Below are 18015 nucleotides of genomic sequence, written 5' to 3'. Positions count from 1 at the left end.
AGATGGCGGAGACTGTACGGCAAAAGCGGGAAAATCCCCGTCTTCTTCCCGAAACCCACCTCGTCCCTGTCCCTCCCCTTCTCCTCCCCTTCCTCCTCCCCCGTCTCCGCCTTCCACTCCTCCTCCATCTCCTCCCCTTCCTCCTCCTCCACCTTTCCTCCTAGATCCTCCCACCTCCGCCCAGAAGGTGGCGCTGTCACCTGCCACGCCTCTCGCCCAGTTCCAAGGCTCCGCCTCCTCCTCTCTCACCTCCAGTTCCCACGCTCCCTCTTCCGCTTCCCACGGTTCGGCATCCGGGGGGGGGGAGTGGAGAGCCGGCAACTAGAGCCTGCTGCCATTCCGACAGAGGCTCCGGTTGTGTACCACCTGGTGGGAGAGAACAGGACACAAGCCCAGTGAGTCCCCTTCCCGCACACCCTCATGAAAGAGCTTTGCAAGGCTCAAAAAGAGTTTGGGCGGGAGTCTGAATACTTCCGGGGGATACTCCAGGCAACCTTGTCAGAAGCAGCAGTTACACCAGCTGACCTTCGGCGAGTTTTCTCCTGCCTCCTCAATCCCACAGAGCAAGTTCTCTTGGAAGGGGCATGGAGAAAAGAAATCCTGAGAATTCTCCCGTCCCTGTGGGACAGCCCGAACTCCAGTTTAGATGCTGATGGGGGTGTGCTCTCAGTAGATCATTTGTTAGGGACCGGGAACTGGGCAGATGGACCCTCCCAAGCGAGAGCCATCCCCCTAGAAGCGTTGCAGCAAACAGCCAAAGCAGCTGAAAAGGCGTTCCTAGGGCTGCGGGCAGCAGCTCCTCAAGCACCATATTCTAGAGTGTTGCAGGGCGCAGAAGAACCCTTCTTAGAATTCATCGAGAGGCTCCGGAAATCAATTAACTATCAAGTTGAAGGCGAGAGCGTGCGGGCCGAACTTCTAAAAGAAGTAGCGTTCCTAAATGCTAACCCAGCATGCCGTGATGCAATCAATAGCCTTCCCTTGGAGCCCCCGCCCACTCTCCGAGCAATGCTTGAAGTTTGCGGGAAAAAAGTTTTAGTACCGTCTCCTGCAGGAGCGCCGCAAGTCATCAACAGTCGTTCCAAGCAGCCGTTTAGTCCGTCCATCGATGCTGTCGAAGAGACACCGTCCCCTGACTGCTGTCCTGCCAGCCGCCCATCTCCGCAGCCAGCTCTTCCGACGTCCACCCAGCCTGCTGCACCGTGCCATCTGTGCGGCAAAATAGGTCACTGGATGCCTCAGTGCCCACTCCGGAAAGAGTTCCATGAATTTAAAAGGGGGCAGCAGGGGGCATCGGGGAAGCCAGTGCAAAAGAACTAGTTAGCCAGCGCAGCGCCCCCCTGCGCCGAGACATAAGTGAGGCGGGTCTTGGTGCCAAAACTTCTAGTAAAAAGGGGGGGAGTGATGGGAGTTTGCCTCCAACTGCCGGACTTGACACTCGTTCTAGTTTGACCGCAATCCAATCTCGACCAAATCTAACAACACCGTCTTGTGTTTCCTCCTTCAGACTGCAGCTCAAGGAGCACCTCTACATTCGCTCCACAGAATACTACCAAGCCTCAGTGTCTCCAGAGTGCCTTCCAGGTTGGGAACGGATGTGCTGCAGGTATGTTGTAGTTGGTGACACAAAGACGACCCCGCCAGAGGTGAACATTGTCCCGGGCCTGTTACCAGCAGACCTGGAACAATTCTCGCTTCTGTTGTACTGTGTCCATCCTCCTCTCTTCTTGCCCAAAGGGCAAGTCATCACCCAAGCCATCCAGGTGCCAGAGCCATCTACAACCCCAAGCTCACCAGCTAAAGCAGAAGAAGTAACGTACTCAGTAGCTTGGGCACAAGTACTCAGTAAAGAAAAACCAAAAATCACCTGTCGTATTGCGAGAGGAGGAGAACAGGTCGCAATGCATGGCCTGTTGGACACCGGGGCAGATGTCACGGTCATTCCCTCTCGGGAGTGGCCGTCACATTGGGATTTGCAAAGCGTCCCTGGGCAGATCCGTGGCGTAGGGGGTCTTCAATTGGCCTGTCAGTCAAAGAGCATTGTGCAAATTACGGGGCCAGACGGACAATTGGCTTCGGTCCGTCCGTTTGTTTTAGATTTCATAGAGCCCCTGTGGGGAAGAGACCTGCTGGCCCAGTGGGGATCCAAAATTGACTTACCGGCAGCCCCCCAGGTTTTTCAGGCAGCGGCCACTGATGAGCGCCCCACCTGGAAGCTGGATTGGCTTTCAGATACACCAGTACAGGTGGCTCAGTGGCTGCTCAATAAACAAAAATTAGCAGCGCTCAACGAGCTTGTGCAGGAGCAAGTGCTCAAGGGCCACCTGGTGGAGTCCATGTCACCAGGGAACTCCCCAGTGTTTGTTATAAAAAAGCCCAACAAAGACAAGTGGCGGCTCTTGCACGACCTCAGACAAATTAACGCTGTGATCAAAGACATGGGGTCTCTTCAACCAGGGATGCCCTCCCCAGCAATGCTCCCCTGAAATTGGCAATTGGCTATTGTTGACATAAAAGATTGCTTTTTTCAAATTCCCCTACACCCGGACGATGCACCGCGTTTTGCCTTCACGGTTCCCTCCATCAACTGTGAAGCCCCAGGCAAGCGCTACCACTGGCGAGTTCTTCCCCAAGGCATGAAGAACAGCCCGGTGATCTGCCAGTGGTACGTCGCTTCCCTGCTGTCCCCAATCCGTGCAACTGCGGGTGACGTCATCATCCACCATTACATGGATGATATTTTAATTTGTGCGCCGACCGACGACCTGTTAGCCCATGCGCTTGACTTGACAACCAATGCGTTGATTGCTGCAGGGTTCAAACTCGCACAAGACAAAATTCAAAGGATGCCGCCTTGGAAGTACCTAGGCCTGGAAATCACAAAGCGGACCATTGTTCCGCAAAAATTGGCGATCAAAACAAACATTAAGAGCTTAGCTGATGTCCATCAACTGTGTGGGTCTTTAAACTGGGTAAGACCTTGGCTAGGTATTTCTACCGAAGACCTAGCCCCCCTTTTCAATTTATTGAAGGGGGGAGAGGAGCTGTGTTCTCCTAGGACCCTTACCCCGGAGGCCCAGGCAGTGCTAGAAAAGATTCAAAGCTCAATTTCAGCCAGGCAGGCCCACCGCTACCAACCGGGTCTGCCCTTCCGATTCATCGTATTGGGGAAACTGCCACATCTTCATGGGTTGATTTTCCAGTGGGACAGCAACATCAAGAAGAACAAGGACCAGAGCTCGAGAGACCCCCTCTTGATCATAGAGTGGGTGTTCCTCAGCCACCATTGGTCCAAGAGGATGACACAGCCACTCGAGCTGGTGGCAGACTTGATCCGGAAAGCAAGATCACGGATCAGAGAGCTGGCAGGTGTTGATCTAAACTGCATTCACGTTCCCATAAAATTCGATTCGGGCCACCTTAAAATGAGAATGTTCGAAAGCGTCTTTGAAACGAATGAAATGTTACAATTTGCCCTGGACAGCTACACCGGCCAAATTTCAGTAAACTGGCCGGCCCATAAATTGTTTAATCAAGAATTTACAATAACTTTTAAGAAAATTCAGAGCAGAACCCCTCTAGAGGCCTTAACAGTTTTTACAGACGCGTCCGGAGCATCCCACAAGTCAGTAGTGACTTGGCGAGATCCTCAGACTCAGCGGTGGGAGACAGACATCACTGTGGTAGAAGGCTCGCCACAGGTAGCTGAGTTGGACGCAGTCGTTAGGGCATTCGAGAGGTTCCCTGGACCATTCAATTTAGTGACAGATTCAGCATATGTTGGAGGTGTAGTGTCCAGAGCAGAAAGTGCTATCCTCCAGGACGCTTCAAACATTCAGCTTTTCGAATTGCTCTCAAAGCTAGTCAATTTAGTCTCCCGCCGAGAGCAACCATTTTACGTAATGCATGTTAGATCGCACACCGATTTGCCGGGGCTCATTGTGGAAGGCAACCGGCGCGCTGACGCCCTTGCCTCTCCAGTTCAAGTGGCCCCGCTCCCTGATCTCTTCGGGCAGGCCAAGATCAGCCACCAGCGATTTCACCAGAACGCGCCTGGCCTGGTTCGCCAGTTCAATCTCACCCGTGAACAGGCCAGAGCAATTGTGGCGACATGTCCCCAGTGTCAGTCCCATCAAATGCCAACAATGAGCTTGGGGACGAACCCCCGAGGCTTGTCGAGCTGTGAAGTGTGGCAGACAGATGTCACCCACATCCCCACGTTTGGCCGGTTGAACTTTGTCCATGTTTCTATTGACACCTTTTCCGGCGCTGTCTATGCCTCTGCCCACACAGGAGAGAAAGCGGCGGACTGCGAGAAGCACCTGCTTCAAGCGTTCACTGTCTTGGGCATCCCTAAGCTCATCAAAACAGACAACAGGCCTGCGTATACCTCCAAGGAGTGGCGGAGTTTCCTGCAGCAATGGGGAATAGAGCACAGAACCGGCATCCCCTATTCCCTGACAGGCCAAGCCATGGTGGAGAGAGCTCACCAGAGCCTGAAAAAGGTTCTTGAACATCAAAAAACGGCAATGAAAGTAGAGCCTCCCCACATCCGTCTCGCGCGAGCAATGTTCACTCTAAATTTCCTCAATTGCTTGTTCGAGAATCTCAACCCGCCCATGATAAGGCACTTCAGTAGACATGACCAGCTGCACCAAAAGTCCAGGCCCCCGGTTCTTATCAAAACCCGGAGACCTGGAGAACAGAAGGACCATTTTATTTAATCACCTGGGGGAGAGGTTACGCCTGCGTCTCCACCCCCTCAGGCCCCAAATGGGTTCCTTCCAAATGGGTTCGGCCCTACTTGCCGAAAGGAGTGAAAGACAAAACGACGGTCAGTCAAGTCAAGGTAGCAAGTTGGAGGCGGAAGCGGAGACCCCCTGACCCTCCTTCACCGCTACTCGAGTTACACCACACATTTATTGCAGAACCATCTAGCCTTTGAACCTTTTCATATCTAACCGTAGTTGCTTTCAGTTTCATTTCAGGCATGGCCCAGACCCAAGTCTGCCTCGCCTTGTTCCTGGTCACCCTGTGGTCCGCGCCTCCTGCGATCAGCGCGTGGATTGTCCCCCAGCCGAAAGCGAATGTCTGGCGAACTCTTGCGGAAGCCCTGGGACAAGATCACATCTGTTTAGACACCGGTGCAGCAGAAGACCCCATGTCGTCATGCCTTGTGGGGATCCCTCTCCCTCCCAATGAGTTACCCCCTCCTTTCAATTATGTGTTTTCCCTATCCACCACCCGCGGCGCCATTGCCGCCTTTTGGAGTGCCTGGAGAGACAGAGTCCAGGGGCTCGCCCCCTTGGATTCCAAACCCCAAGAACTCCACCTGCTCGGCTCCGCCGTGGCCCCTGTTTGTATTTTGTTTCGGTTTACACCTCGTCCTGAGGAGAAAGGCTATACGGTGTTGAACCCCGCTGATTCTAGATATCAAGCCGCTCAGTGGTGCAAAAGGCCCATCAAGATACCACTCTCCTCCACCCCAGGCGGAAAGCCGTTAGCCCTCCCCCGGGGCATTTTCATGATTTGCGGAGACCGAGCCTGGTCAGGCATCCCCTCTCACCATATAGGAGGACCATGCGCATTTGGGCGGCTGTCGCTGCTAACACCCAACATTACCCAAATTTACGATTGGCGAAACAAGAGTTACAGTCTTGATTTGGCTTCCAATTGGACCCGCGCAAAAAGAGATCTAAAAGAATTAGACCCAGACTGTGACTCTGTAATTGAACTTTGGGCGAAACCAAAAATTGTAGCGCTCACCATCTTTCTGCCGTGGGTGTCCATTGCAAAGTCTCTAGGTGAATTGGCCCACCTCGAGTGTTGGGTTGAGAAGCAAGCGAATTTTACCTCAGCCGTGCTTTCAGACCTCCTATCTGATGAAGAAATAACAAGGAGGGCGACCTTGCAAAACCGAGCCGCAATAGACTTTCTGTTGCTGCTTCACAATCACTGGTGTGAAGAATTCGAAGGACTCTGCTGCATGAATTTGTCGTCCCGGGCTGAAGATGCAAGAATCGCCATTGACAAAATGCACAGCCTCATCTCTAACATAAAACAACAAACGTCCGATTGGCTGGGGAACCTGTTTACAAAGTGGGGACTTTCTGGCTGGGTCGGGTCGATTTTGAAGTCTGTTTTGTACCTTTGCTTCACCCTGCTTGTCATTTTAGTCGCTGGAGCTGTCCTCTGGAAACTGGTGAAGCAGCTGATTGACAGAGTCATTCAAGCCCCAACTGCCTTCCCGGTCGAAACCTCTTACCACCTTCCAGAAGAAAATACCCGGGAAGACGTCTCCTGCCAAGATGGAGAAGTAGAGTCCTGCTGCGACAGCCGAGAGTTGTATGCTCCAGAAAACGAACAATATCCAGAGACCACTTCATTTTAAAGACTGCTTAAATTTGGATACCTTTTGCCTTGTTAGTTATTCAATTTGTGAAAGAAAAATTAACAGTTCCCCTTCCCCTCCTTTTTAAACAAAAAAGGGGGAGATGTTGTGTCCTGTTTTTGGTTTGCCCCAGTTCCTCCCCGTTCATCTGTCAGTGGTCCTGCCCGGAATTCCCCTATCCCAGATCGTTGTCTGCCAATCTCCTAGTTCCTCCCCCGTTCCTATGGTTTCGAAAATGTATCCTTGCTTTCTCCGCCCCAGGCCCCCTTTCCATCACCCGGCTTCCCTTCCCCTTCTTCTAGATTCTTCTTCCTAGAACGTCGGATAATTGGTCAAGAGTCAAGGGCCCTTCCCCAGAGCTTGCTTCATTTGATGATTTTGCTTGCCATTCAGAAATGTATCTATTTCTTCTGTACTTCGATTGGTTTGCTGTAAGTCTCCACCTGTACCCACCCCCTGCATTTATAAGTAAGAGGCGTCCACCTTTTCTTGTCTCCGAGGCTCCCCTCCTCACCCGTTCGCACCCGTTCCTGTCCTGCCCGGTTGGGCTCAATAAACCTGACCTTGTTCCAACTGACCTCGGAGTCCTCCCTTCTTTTCTCCGTGCACTTCGCCGTTGTGCCCGTGGAGCGGCCAAGACCCACGAAGGCGCAGACCGGACTTCGAGCCTGGCAGGCGCCCCTCCACTGCGAGCTAGGCTGGTGAGCTTGCCAGGCACTCTTTCAACACCCAGAGACCAGCGCAGCCGCACTATGCCACTTTGGGGGGAGCAGTCAGATGTCAGTGAAAGAAAAGCCTCCAGTCTTAATAAAGGACCCGAGACTTGGAAGACAGTGGGACCTTACAAATTGGTTACATGGGGACGTGGATACACCTGCGTGTCCACCCCCTCTGGGTTAAAATGGGTTCCTTCCAAATGGGTAAGGCCCTATGCTCCCAAGGTCTCAGAGAAATCGACAGAAGCGCCCCAGCGCCAATGCTGCCTGGAGAAGGAAACGCCGCAGGCATTCTCTGGAGGAAATTCCATTTAAGCCTCCTATCTGGAATAGTTTGTAATATGTTTGTCTTAAGTTCCTTGTACCAGTTTAGATCCCAAGGTTTGTGTGTAGTCTTGAGGCACCATGAGACCAAGCCTGCTCCTCGTCCTACTCATGATCATCCCACCAGCGATCTCCTGGATAGTCCCTCAGCCCAAAGCACGTATGGACCACCTTGGAAAAGACGTCAGACATCAAGAGAGAAACTGACAACTGCCTGAGTGGACTGTTCAAAGGCTGGGGACTCTCGGGCTGGTTGGGATCTATTCTGAAAACTGTGTTTTTAGTACTGTTTATATTAGTTATCGTTGTTGTAGTTGTTAGCATTGTTTTTGGACTAGTCAAACTCATGGTTCTCAAGTTGATTTCAAGCTCATCTCCCCCTCCTGAAGTTTACCATTTGGAAGCCCTTAGAGCTCCAATGAATGACATGGAACCCTCAGTGGAAAGCACTGAACCTCCTGTAGAGGAGGAACGGATTTACCAACCATGGTTTGACAAGCACTCTGCACCACAAACCCAGTCCTCTTTTTAAACAAAACTAGGGGGAGATGTTGCAGTGTGATGCCATTTCCTGTTTCACCTATCCCAACCACCCAGGTGTGCCAACCTCTCCTTGCCCCTCCCCCTGTCCCTGGTCTTAAAAGGAGACGGGACCATGCGGTCTGCATTCTGTTGGGAGCTGTTACAAGATTCAGAGGTCTGTCATCCTGGAATAAAATTCTGGATTAAAATTCTACTACAGAATCCTCTCCTTTTTCTCTTCACCGTCACCTGAACCTTTTCCAGCAGAGGTAAACTGAGTTCCTACTATGCCTGGATTTGTTCCGAGTGCCCAGCTGCAGCATCCAGCCGGCCAAAGGTGTCTCTGAGGTGAAACACCACAGCTGCAGCCTTTGGCCCAGCAGCAAGGGTCAGATGAGCCCAGGCACGTTCCACCCGATAATACTGGGTTTAATATTCCATAATTTCCCTTGGCTTCTTCTTCCCAGCCCGTTTCCATTGCTGCAGTTGCCAGGAAGATCGGGTTCTTGTTTCCAGAAATGCCTCATTTGCCCATTTTTCACTGGCCTTGCCTGTTTCTGAAGAGATTTTCTGAAAGGTTTTCTGACTGCTTTTGTCCCAAGTGCTGCACGGCCTCCTCCCCTGGATAACCCTGGCAGTTGTGTTGCCTTGTTCTGGAGGGAATGGTGGAACTGATGAGCTCAGAAGCTGAACCAGCTGGGGCCAAGTGTTGTGGTTCCATATTGATCTGGGCTGTTGCTAAACTGCATTTTTCCCCTGCTTGCCATCCAAGGCCTCTCCTTTCTCACAGGTGTCTCCTTCCCCTTTAGACTGTGCAGATTCCAAGGGTTGTGCAGCCTGGCAGGAATGTCTCTCCATCTGATTCTGTCCTCACTGACAAGTGACCTGGAAACAAAGCTCCACTCCAGGCTTTTCCATGGGGGAATTGAGCTCTGCACTTTCATCTCCATGCCATTGTTTTCCTCTTCCAGCTTCCTTGTTGATGGAGATCTCTGGCTGGTGATGGAATACATGGATGGAGGAACTTTGCGGGACGTTGTCAGACAGATGCGCATGGCTGAAGGAGAGATGGCAGCTGTCAGTCGGGAGGTGAGGGATCCTGCTTGTCACTCCCATGGCTGGGACACGATGGTCCTTCCAAAGAGGGCGTGAGAACAGGAGTGGCTCCATGCTCAGGGCTTTGTTTCTGTGTTGTTTCCATGAGCTGGAGAAGAAAGAGCCTCTGCAGGGAACGGCCTGCCAGCATCACTGCACTTCTACTCTGCTCTTGTTCTCTCTCCTGCTGTTGTGGTACTCTCTGTCTGCTTTGGATTTGATTTGCTGTTCTCAGCTTTGCCTTGAGCTGTTTGTCTGGAGCTTGTGTGCACTGCACTCCTGGCCTGTCACAGCAAAGCTGCTGCTGGCAGAATTCTGAGCTGTCCTTTCTGGTGTGATATATTCCGGCCATTGGTTTTTGCCCTTGTGTTTCTTGTTCTCTCTCAGTGTCTGCAGGGCCCGGATTTCCTCCATTCCAACCGGGTGATCCACAGGGATCTGCAGAGCTCCAACATCCTCCTGGGCATGGACGGCTCTGTCAGGCTGGGTGGGGGTTCCTGGCCAGGCACGGCGCTCCCGGGCTGCGGGGCTGGGGCTGCTTCCCAGGGAGGGCCAGAGCCCCACAAGGGCTGCTGGGGGCACTGCCCGGCCCCTGCTGCCAGCTGAGAGCGGCTGCCCCTGCAGAGAGCTCAGGAGAGGAGCAGGGGGCCAGCAGTGCCTTTGCTCTGGCCATGGCCCCTCCAGAGGGGCAGCAGTGGGAATCTAAAGCTCCAAGGGAATCAGTAAAAGCCACTGCAGGAAAGCTGAGGGTTTCTTGAAGGGCCCAGTTCCATCTTTCCTTGGCTACAGCCCTGAGGACTTTTCCAGCTGACTTCACTACTGCACTCTCAGACTGAGCATGGGGAATCTCTGTGCTTGGTTTCCTCATTGCAGCTGCCTTTGACAGGGTTTGTTTCTGTCCTCAGCTGATTTTGGCCTCTGCGCTCAGCTCAGCCCTGAGCAGGACCAGCGCAGCTCCATGGTGGGCACTGCTCACTGGATGGCCCCAGAAGTTGTGACCAGATCTCCTTATGGCCCCAAGGTGGACATCTGGTCCTTCGGCATTGTGACCATCGAGATGGTGGAAGGAGAACCTCCTCACTTCAGGGAAACGGCGGCCATGGTAAGAGGCAAATTCTCCAGGGGCTGCAGAGGCTGCGAGCACAGGGGGACCCTGCACTGGGAGCAGCAGCTGGAGGTTTCTGCACATGGGAAGGGAATTCCCAGAGGACTCCAGCCTCTACACAGACGAATATTCCGCAATCTCCAGCAACAATTTGCTCTGAGATTTATGTTGTTGCAGCTCTTCTGGCTGTGAGGATTACCTGGAAATGTGAAGCAAGTGCATCAGGTCTAATGTTACCTTGCAAGAAAACCCCACATCAACTCCACATTCCGCCCCCAAACCCAACAAGTTTTCTGCAGGAGTTTCTAAAAGAGGTTTTGCAAGATGATCTCCCCCTGATTCTTCTCACTGGGAAACTTGTTGAAAACATGAAAATGATTGTTTAACATCCCCATAGTCCAACACATTTCTTTCCTAGTCCAAGCTACTTTCTCCATGTCACCAAGCCTGAGCTTTCAGCATCACAAACCTCCTGTTTCTTGCCTGGCAGTTTCTGGGATGGGGCATCAGGAATGCATTTACTTGAGTGTCAGTGGCACTGCAGAGATGCACTTGATGGAAGAATCCTCTGAAATAACACAGGCAGACCACAGTGACTCTGGAAAATGGCCTGTAAAGCTGGTGTCCATATTTGGAGAAGCAAAATGGGCTATTTCTGATGGAGGTTCCTACTAACAAAGCAGCCAATGAAGCTGGCTCTCAAGGCGAGATCATTTGGATGTTGCAGTGGCTGTGGCAGCCGCAGGGTTTGGGTTTTTTGGTTGGCATAGCAAAATGAGCTCTGAGCAGCATCTCTGGCAGGGAGGAAAGTGCCCCTGGCGCTGGGGCTGAGGCCCCGGGGTGGATGTGAGCCCGTGTGGGTGTGAAGGAAGCTGGCAGAGCGCTGAGTTTGCTTTCCCTGCAGGCTCGCGCTCTGATCCGGCAGAACGGGACCCCGCAGCTGCAGGAGCCCCGGCGCCTGTCGGCTCTGCTGCGGGACTGCCTCGAGTGCAGCCTGGAGCCGGACGAGGAGCGGCGCTGGGCTGCCCAGGAGCTGCTGCAGGTGAGAGCCAAGGGCTGCAGGGGAAGCAGCAGCGCCAGGGAGGGGTTTTCTTGTGGGGCCCCCTCCGATAGTCTCCAGTCTCGCTGCGTTCCACGCGCAGAGCGAGCAGAATCCTCGCCCGCTGTGGCCTGGCAGGCTCCTTTCGAGCTCATCTGGACCTGGTGCCCCACAGCGAGCAGGGACATCTTCAAGCAGCTCAGGGGCCTCAGAGCCCTGCCTGACCTGAGCTTGGATGTTTCCAGGCAGGAGGCACCTCCCACATCTCTGGGCACCTCCTGTCAGTGTTTCCCCACTCTCCTGGTTAAAAAATTCTTCCTTAGATCTAATCTGAGCCTGCTTCCCTCGATTTTCAAACCATTTCCCTTTGTCCTGTTGCAACAGAGCCTGTGAGGAACTTGACTCTGGAAAGTAACAGTTCATTTCTTTCCTTTTTATCCTTTGGGCAGCACCCATTTTTATCATCAGCCAAGCCTCTCTCCAGCCTGACCCCTCTGATCACTGCAGCAAAGCAACTGAGGGAGCAGTGGAGGAGATGAAGCACTTGAGGACAGCTTTCAGTTACAGTAGTTAGCACTGGTAGTTAGTTATGGTAGTTAGCACAGGTAGTTAGTTATGGTAGTTAGCACTGGCAGTTAGTTATGGTAGTTAGGACAGCCTGTTTGTTATGAAAGTTTTTTGAATAAAAACTCTCTCAAACCTCAACTCCCCTGACGTGCCCCTTCCCTCTCCCGCTGTGACTCAGCTGCCCGGAGCAATGTGAGGGGAGGGCGGGCCCAGCCTGGCCCAGAGCTGAGCCCCAGCAGAGCCCTGGCAGAGCCCAGAGCAGCCTCGGCACCTGCAGAGTCAGCCTGGAAGGAGGCGCTTGGAGCCTTCTCGGCTGCACCCGGCTCTTGGTTACAAACTGTGTGTGCTGGAAAATGCCACCGGCTCTGCAGGAGGGCAGAAGGGGCCCGGGGAAGGCCCAGGTGCTCCATGCAAGGGAAAAACCTGCCCTGGGTTTGTTATAAATAACTAGATAGTGTTGGCTTTTGCTATTATGTATTGACTTCTGCAAAATATTCTTAATCACAACGAGTTTGATAGAGTACAGTTTGTAATCACTTTTCACTGCTTTTGCTATAGTATAATTTGTCAGCTTTTTGTGGCCAATGCCCTGGCCCCTGTGTAGCTCATATCCTCAGAACATCATTTATGGATGATATTTGAGTTTGTGGACTGTGTGAAAAACATACATTATAGTTTTGGCGTTTGCAAAATATTCAAGTGGATGCCATGTGTTGTGCATTAGAATGTTAACTTTTGCAGAAGTAGCTGTAGTTGTGAAATAATAACTAATGCTTTTATTTTTTAACTAACTGACAATAACAACTCAGAGATATTTATGAAAGAGCTAATGTTCATTTAAAGTACTTGTGGAAATAGCTAAAAGCGTCTGCATGGTCAGATAACATTTAAGGAAGGGATGTGATGGGGCCCCTGCCACTGACTTTTCCACTGTCAATAACTGTCACCTGCTGAAACCACAGAACAGGGGCCCTTGTGAGGCAGTGACACACAACCCTCAGAACAGCAATCCACGATTCCTGCACGTGCTCTAAAATGGCGAGTTGGGGGTCAAACCAACCTAAAGAATTCCTGGAACATGTAAACGAGTTCAAAGAAATGTTTGAATCTGTACAATCATTATGAATATGTATTTGAACAATACAATGGAGAAACTAGACAAGAAGAGTTGCTGTGGTTAACCGGTTTGCCTCTGGCCATTGCCAACACCCAGCGCTGTTACTGATTTGTCCCTTATTATTCCTTATTAAACTTTCAGAAATTCTAAAGAGTGAGGCTCATTTCTCACAAAACCCAAGGTGCTCACCCCTTGTTCTTCCCCCAAAGCCAGGATTTGTCAATCCTAAACTTTGTCTGGACAGAGGAGAAGGAGGCTGCAAGGAAAAGGAAGATGCACTGGTGTGGAGGCCCATGGGAGTCTCAATCTCCCACCCGTGGAGGACTGGTCCCTAATAAGAAGAATAGATTTCAAGGTTATGGTGAGAAGCTTGCTTCTCCCACAGATCTTTGCAGGCACATGCTGATTTATGGAAAGTTATGTTATCCCATTGGCCTGTTGGCCTAATTACCCAAGTTCACCCCTTGTTACCCATCTCTGGTTAGTGCCTAGAATGTTCTCCCTCTCTGTCCCTCCATTGGCCCCAGTTTACTGCATTCCTCTGCCCCTGTTTCCCTATTAGCTGTCCTGACCCTTAACCCCACCTTTGCCCCATTTTCCCCCATATCCATTGGACCCTGACCCTCAGCTCCACCCTCCCTACCCCATATAAAAACCCCCTGTGCCCTCAGCTTGCTCCCTGTCTTTGTCCCTGGACCCTGTTCAGCTCTGTCCCCTGTTCCTGTACCAATAAACCCAGTTTGCTGAGATCATACCCAGACCCATCCTGCCGACTTTGTCAGCTTTATAAAGCAGCCGTGAGCTCCAGGCTCCTGAGTGCTGGACGCTCCAAGGGCCTCGGCAGCGCCAGGACGCTCCAGACTGGGACAGCCAGGCAGGGCAGGAGGAATCACTGCCCCTTTCCCCTCCCTGCTGCTCCATCTCCCAGCCCAGCATTGCTGCAGGACAGCCTCACTGCCAACGCCATCCTGCCAGGGATGGACTGGGGGGATCTCCTTCCCCTTCCCTCTGGCATGGAGGCAAATCCCATCTTCTCCTTGTCCACCCTCCTTCTTCTCCTACATCCATCCACGTTCCTTTCCCATCTCCTTCCTCACTTGTTCCTTCTTGTTCCTTCCTCTCCTCCTGCCTTTTCCTTTTCCCTTCTCCCTGTCTCTTCCTCTCCTTGTCCTTCCTCCCCCAGGCACTGAGCTGCAGACAGAGACCAGGGAGAACAAATCCCTGCCACAGAACCTCGTGGAAGAGGCCATTTGGAACGGCTCCACGGTGCAGGAATCCAACAGGGAGGAAAAGCCTCAAAGATCCCACACGAGGAGGGGCTGCAAACCCAGCCTGGAGAGCTGTGAGGAGGTAAAAGCCTCCCTGTGCCGGGAAGGGTGTGGGGAATGTGAGAAGAGCTTCAGGCAGAGCTCAGCCTATTCCTGGTTCCTCCAAAAACGGTGGTGCCGGATGCAGAGATCCATGGGGATGCAGAGATCCCCCTGCAGATCCATGGGGCTGCAGAGATCCCCATGCAGAGATCCATGGGGCTGCAGAGATTCCCCTGCAGATCCATGGGGATGCAGAGATCCCCCTGCAGCCCCCGGAGCAGCCACGCTGGAGCACGGGGATGCCTGAGAGGAGGCTGTGCCCCCGTGGCCAGAGGGGCCCCGCTGGAGCAGCCTGTCCTGGCAGGACTGACCCCGGGGCACAGTGACCCACGCTGCAGCACTTGGAGGGGGGCTGTGCCCCGTGGGATGGACTCAGCTTGGAGAAGTTCCTGGAGAAGTCTCCGGTGGGAGAGAGCCCAGGGTGCAGCAGGGGAACGACTCCTGTCCCTGAGCAGAGGGAGAAGCCCCGGGGCATGAAGTGAGCACGGCCCCATTCCCTGTCTCCGGCACTGCCGGGGTAGGAGGTGCAGCTGGAAGGAGGGAGGCGTGGGGGAAGGCTGGATTTAAGGCTCTTCACTTACTTCTCATTATCCTGCTCTGAGGTTTTGGGGTTTTCTGTCAGAAATCTCTCTCTTCCCCCACTCATCCACAGGGATTTGGGGCAGTTTTCCCTTTTTGGGGGAAATCAAAGCGATGCACTGCTGCTCCTAATTAGAGGTAGGAGAAGTGAGGCTCCAGGGCTTCCCGCTGAGCCAGAGCCACCGGAGCCGCAGTGACGGGAAAGCCGTGGCGGGAGGTGCGGAGAAGTTTGTTTGTGTTTTCAGCTCAATCCCTTCGGGCCCGGGCCCGTTCCAGGGCTGCTCCTCATCTCCGGCTCTGCCCTCACGCAGCCCGGGGGGCCCTGAGAGCGCGGGGCGAGGCTGTGCCGTGTGCAGAGCCCGCCCCTGGCTGCGATTGGCCGACGGTGCCGTCAGTCGTGGTTCTGGCGCGCTGATTGGTGGGAGCGGGGCGGAGCAGGGCCCCGGTGGCGGCCTGAGGGCGGCCGTGGCTCGGCAGCGGCGCCATTGGCGGAGCGTGTGTGCGGGTCCGGGAGCGGCGGCAGCGGCCGGAGCGCGGTGAGGCGGCGGCGGCGGAGCTGGGAGGCGGCGGCAGCGCAGGTGGGAGGCGCGGTGGGTTGTGCGGGGGCTCGGGGCTCGCTGCGGGCCTCGGGGGCGGCAGGGGGCTCAGGCGGGTTCGTTGTGCCGTGTCCGGCGCGTGTTGCCGCTGGCGTGAGGGCGCTGCGGGAGCGGCTGCCCGCGGTCTCCTTGCGGCCGCTGCCTCGGCAGGAGCCGCTGCCGGAGCAGCGCTGGCTCGGCCCGGTTGCTGTGGCTGGGACAGAGGCGGCTGCCCCGTGCCCGGGGCTGTGCGGGGAAATTGACGTGGCCGGAGGTTTCTGTGCCCAGAGGAGACAGAGGAGTCCTGTACAAGTGACTTTATTGCTGAGCAGAGGGAGAGGCCGTGGGGCATTTGCCGTGCGCTCTCTGCCATTGTTGTAGTTCGCAGCCTCCTTTTTATCCTCATTTTCCCGGCCGATTCTCTCTCTCTCCCTTTGCCCACTGGCTGAGGGACTTGGAAGGTTCAGACTTCCCGATCCACCAACTGCATGTCCTCGTTAATGTGCATTCCCACTTTTGTATAAGAGCCGATATTCACGGCTCTGTTAAGTCTTTGTTCTGCTGGAAGTTCAGGAATGTAGCGGGACTTTCTGTGAGCAGCAGTCCATGTTAATTAGTAACAATTATTGAAGCTGGTGCTTTCGCCCGTTACTTCCTTGTCTACAAGTCCCTGGTCCCTCGCTCAGCTGCTGAATGAGCTGCACTCTCAAGGTGTGGAGCATGGTAAAAAGGTGAGAGTTGCTGTAGCACAGGAGAGGAGAAACTGCATTCGTTTAACCCATGGTTTGCCAGGGAGCCACAAAACCGTGTCCCATTCCCATCCTTTTCACGTTTGGACCAATACATGAGCTGCTGTTTTGTTTCCTTTGTTTGTTTTTTCACCACTTTTCCTTTGTCATCTATTTGCCAACAGCAGTTTGAGTCATTGAATTTTCCACAAACTCCTCTTTTTTCTGCTGGAAAGTAATCTGATCCCATTCCATGGTTAAGCGTTGTGTTCCTCATTTCAGTGGATTGCTCAGCAGGAAGGTCAGGAGCTGGAGCTGTCTGGTTGGTTATTCCGAGGGCAGTTTGTAATCTAATGATGCCATTGAAATGAGGAATGGGTTCTGTGGCTCCTGATATGAATTGGTTTGGGTTCCCAGGGCCTGGTGCACGGTGTTGTAGGATTTGTTCTGGTGGCCGTTCATCTTTTCCCCATTTTGGGCGCTCCTTTCAGCCAAGACTACATCAGTTACTTTGATTCTGAACTGATTTCCCTGAACTTGTGATAGCACGAACATCTGTGCTCTAATACACCCTATATAACATAGACAGTGACAGCAGATGTTGGAGTGGGCAGAGGGATGATTCCCCCCCATTTATTTATAGTGAAGTTTTCCCAACATTCTCCATTTGCTGTTTCCCTGTGCAGCTTCACCCGTTTCTGTTGCAGGGTCAGATATCCTCACCCTGGGCTCTGCCTTGAGCTGTGCAAATTCCATCAGTGCAAGCAGGCAGAGCTTGGGGTGAGGGCAGAGGGAATCAGCCCAATTCCTGCCCCAGGCAAGAGACCCAGGTCCATTGTCCAGGCTTTGCCCAGCAGTGTTCATTTGCATTTCTAAAGCTCCTCTGCAGGCTGCCTGGAATGAAGCTTCTCTTCCAGGGCAGCCACCTGGTGAGTCACATTTGCCCCCCCCCCCCCCGGAATCTGCTTTTTTAAAAAAAAAGTATCAACTATTTACGAGTTAAAAGTATTACCGTTAAAGCTCTTCAATTTTGCAAAATGCAGTGTTAAAAACGCCAATCACTTGTTTTTAAAATTTTTTTTAAGTTTAATAGTAATAAAATCGTTATAAAAATAGTAATACAATTAGAGTGATATTAATTTGGACAAACTGAATTAGGACAATATGAGGCAATAAATACAAACTATACAAACTGTTACGGATGCCCGGTACCTTTTTCTGGGCAGCACGAGCCTGAAAAAGGACACCCGTTAACAAAGGATTAACCCTTAAAAACAATAGCCTGTTGCATATTCATACACTTCAAACATGATGCATAAATTCCATTCAAATACAGGATTCTCTCTGGTCATGGTCAACGTCTTCCTCCAAATCCTAATAGCACCTTCGAGGCTCCTTTCTTTTGATAAGAGGGCAATAAATTCTTCTCTGAAAGATTTAGGTGTCCTGTGGCTGCTATCTCGCTGCGAGTCCTTTCTTTTTAAAAAAGTATCCTGCATAGCATCGTTTCTATAACTTAAAACTATATTTAACACAGTACTTAAGAAAACTAATAGAGCATTACTTTCTAACACAACACATATAATATTCATTTTAATATTTGCGAAAAGCCAATCATAAAATACATGCATTTTTCACATGCAGCATAAAGGCGAACATGGAAAAACCCAGACCAAAAAGTGATTCTCACACTTCTGTGTCAAACCTACCTGTCAATATAAAGTGTGGGTTTTATGAAAAATTTTTCTCAAATTTCTTAAAAAAGGTTTTAATTTTGTCACTGAAACTGCAGGGAAAACAAAAACTCTCCAAGAATCTCTTTAGTGTTAGAGAGTCAAGGCATTGTTTGCTTCTGGCCAGGATGTGCAACAGAAATAATTTCTTTCA

The 18015-nt window shown here is 52.3% G+C and overlaps 2 protein-coding genes across 13 annotated transcripts in view; one reads left to right on the top strand and one right to left on the bottom strand.

Annotated features, from left to right (window-relative positions):
* Positions 1–18015, bottom strand: part of LOC129132025 (uncharacterized) — a 261039-nt gene that overhangs the window by 25600 nt on the left and 217424 nt on the right. The gene's annotated exons all lie outside the window — the stretch shown is intronic.
* The window catches only part of LOC143695926 (uncharacterized), a 129992-nt gene that overhangs the window by 99478 nt on the left and 12499 nt on the right, over positions 1–18015 (top strand). Inside the window, exon 1 of one of the 4 annotated variants that reach the window (XM_077191159.1) lies at positions 15259–15403. The exons of the other annotated variants lie outside the window; for them this stretch is intronic. The gene's annotated coding sequence lies outside the window, so the exon portion shown is untranslated. Of the gene's footprint in view, positions 1–15258; positions 15404–18015 lie in introns of those variants that run through there. 4 annotated transcript variants of the gene reach the window in all.

The sequence above is a fragment of the Agelaius phoeniceus genome, chromosome 27 (assembly GCF_051311805.1).
Source record: "Agelaius phoeniceus isolate bAgePho1 chromosome 27, bAgePho1.hap1, whole genome shotgun sequence".
Lineage (NCBI taxonomy): Eukaryota > Metazoa > Chordata > Aves > Passeriformes > Icteridae > Agelaius > Agelaius phoeniceus.
Note: the sequence above shows the minus strand (reverse complement) of the source record. Positions and strands in the feature narration are given on the sequence as shown.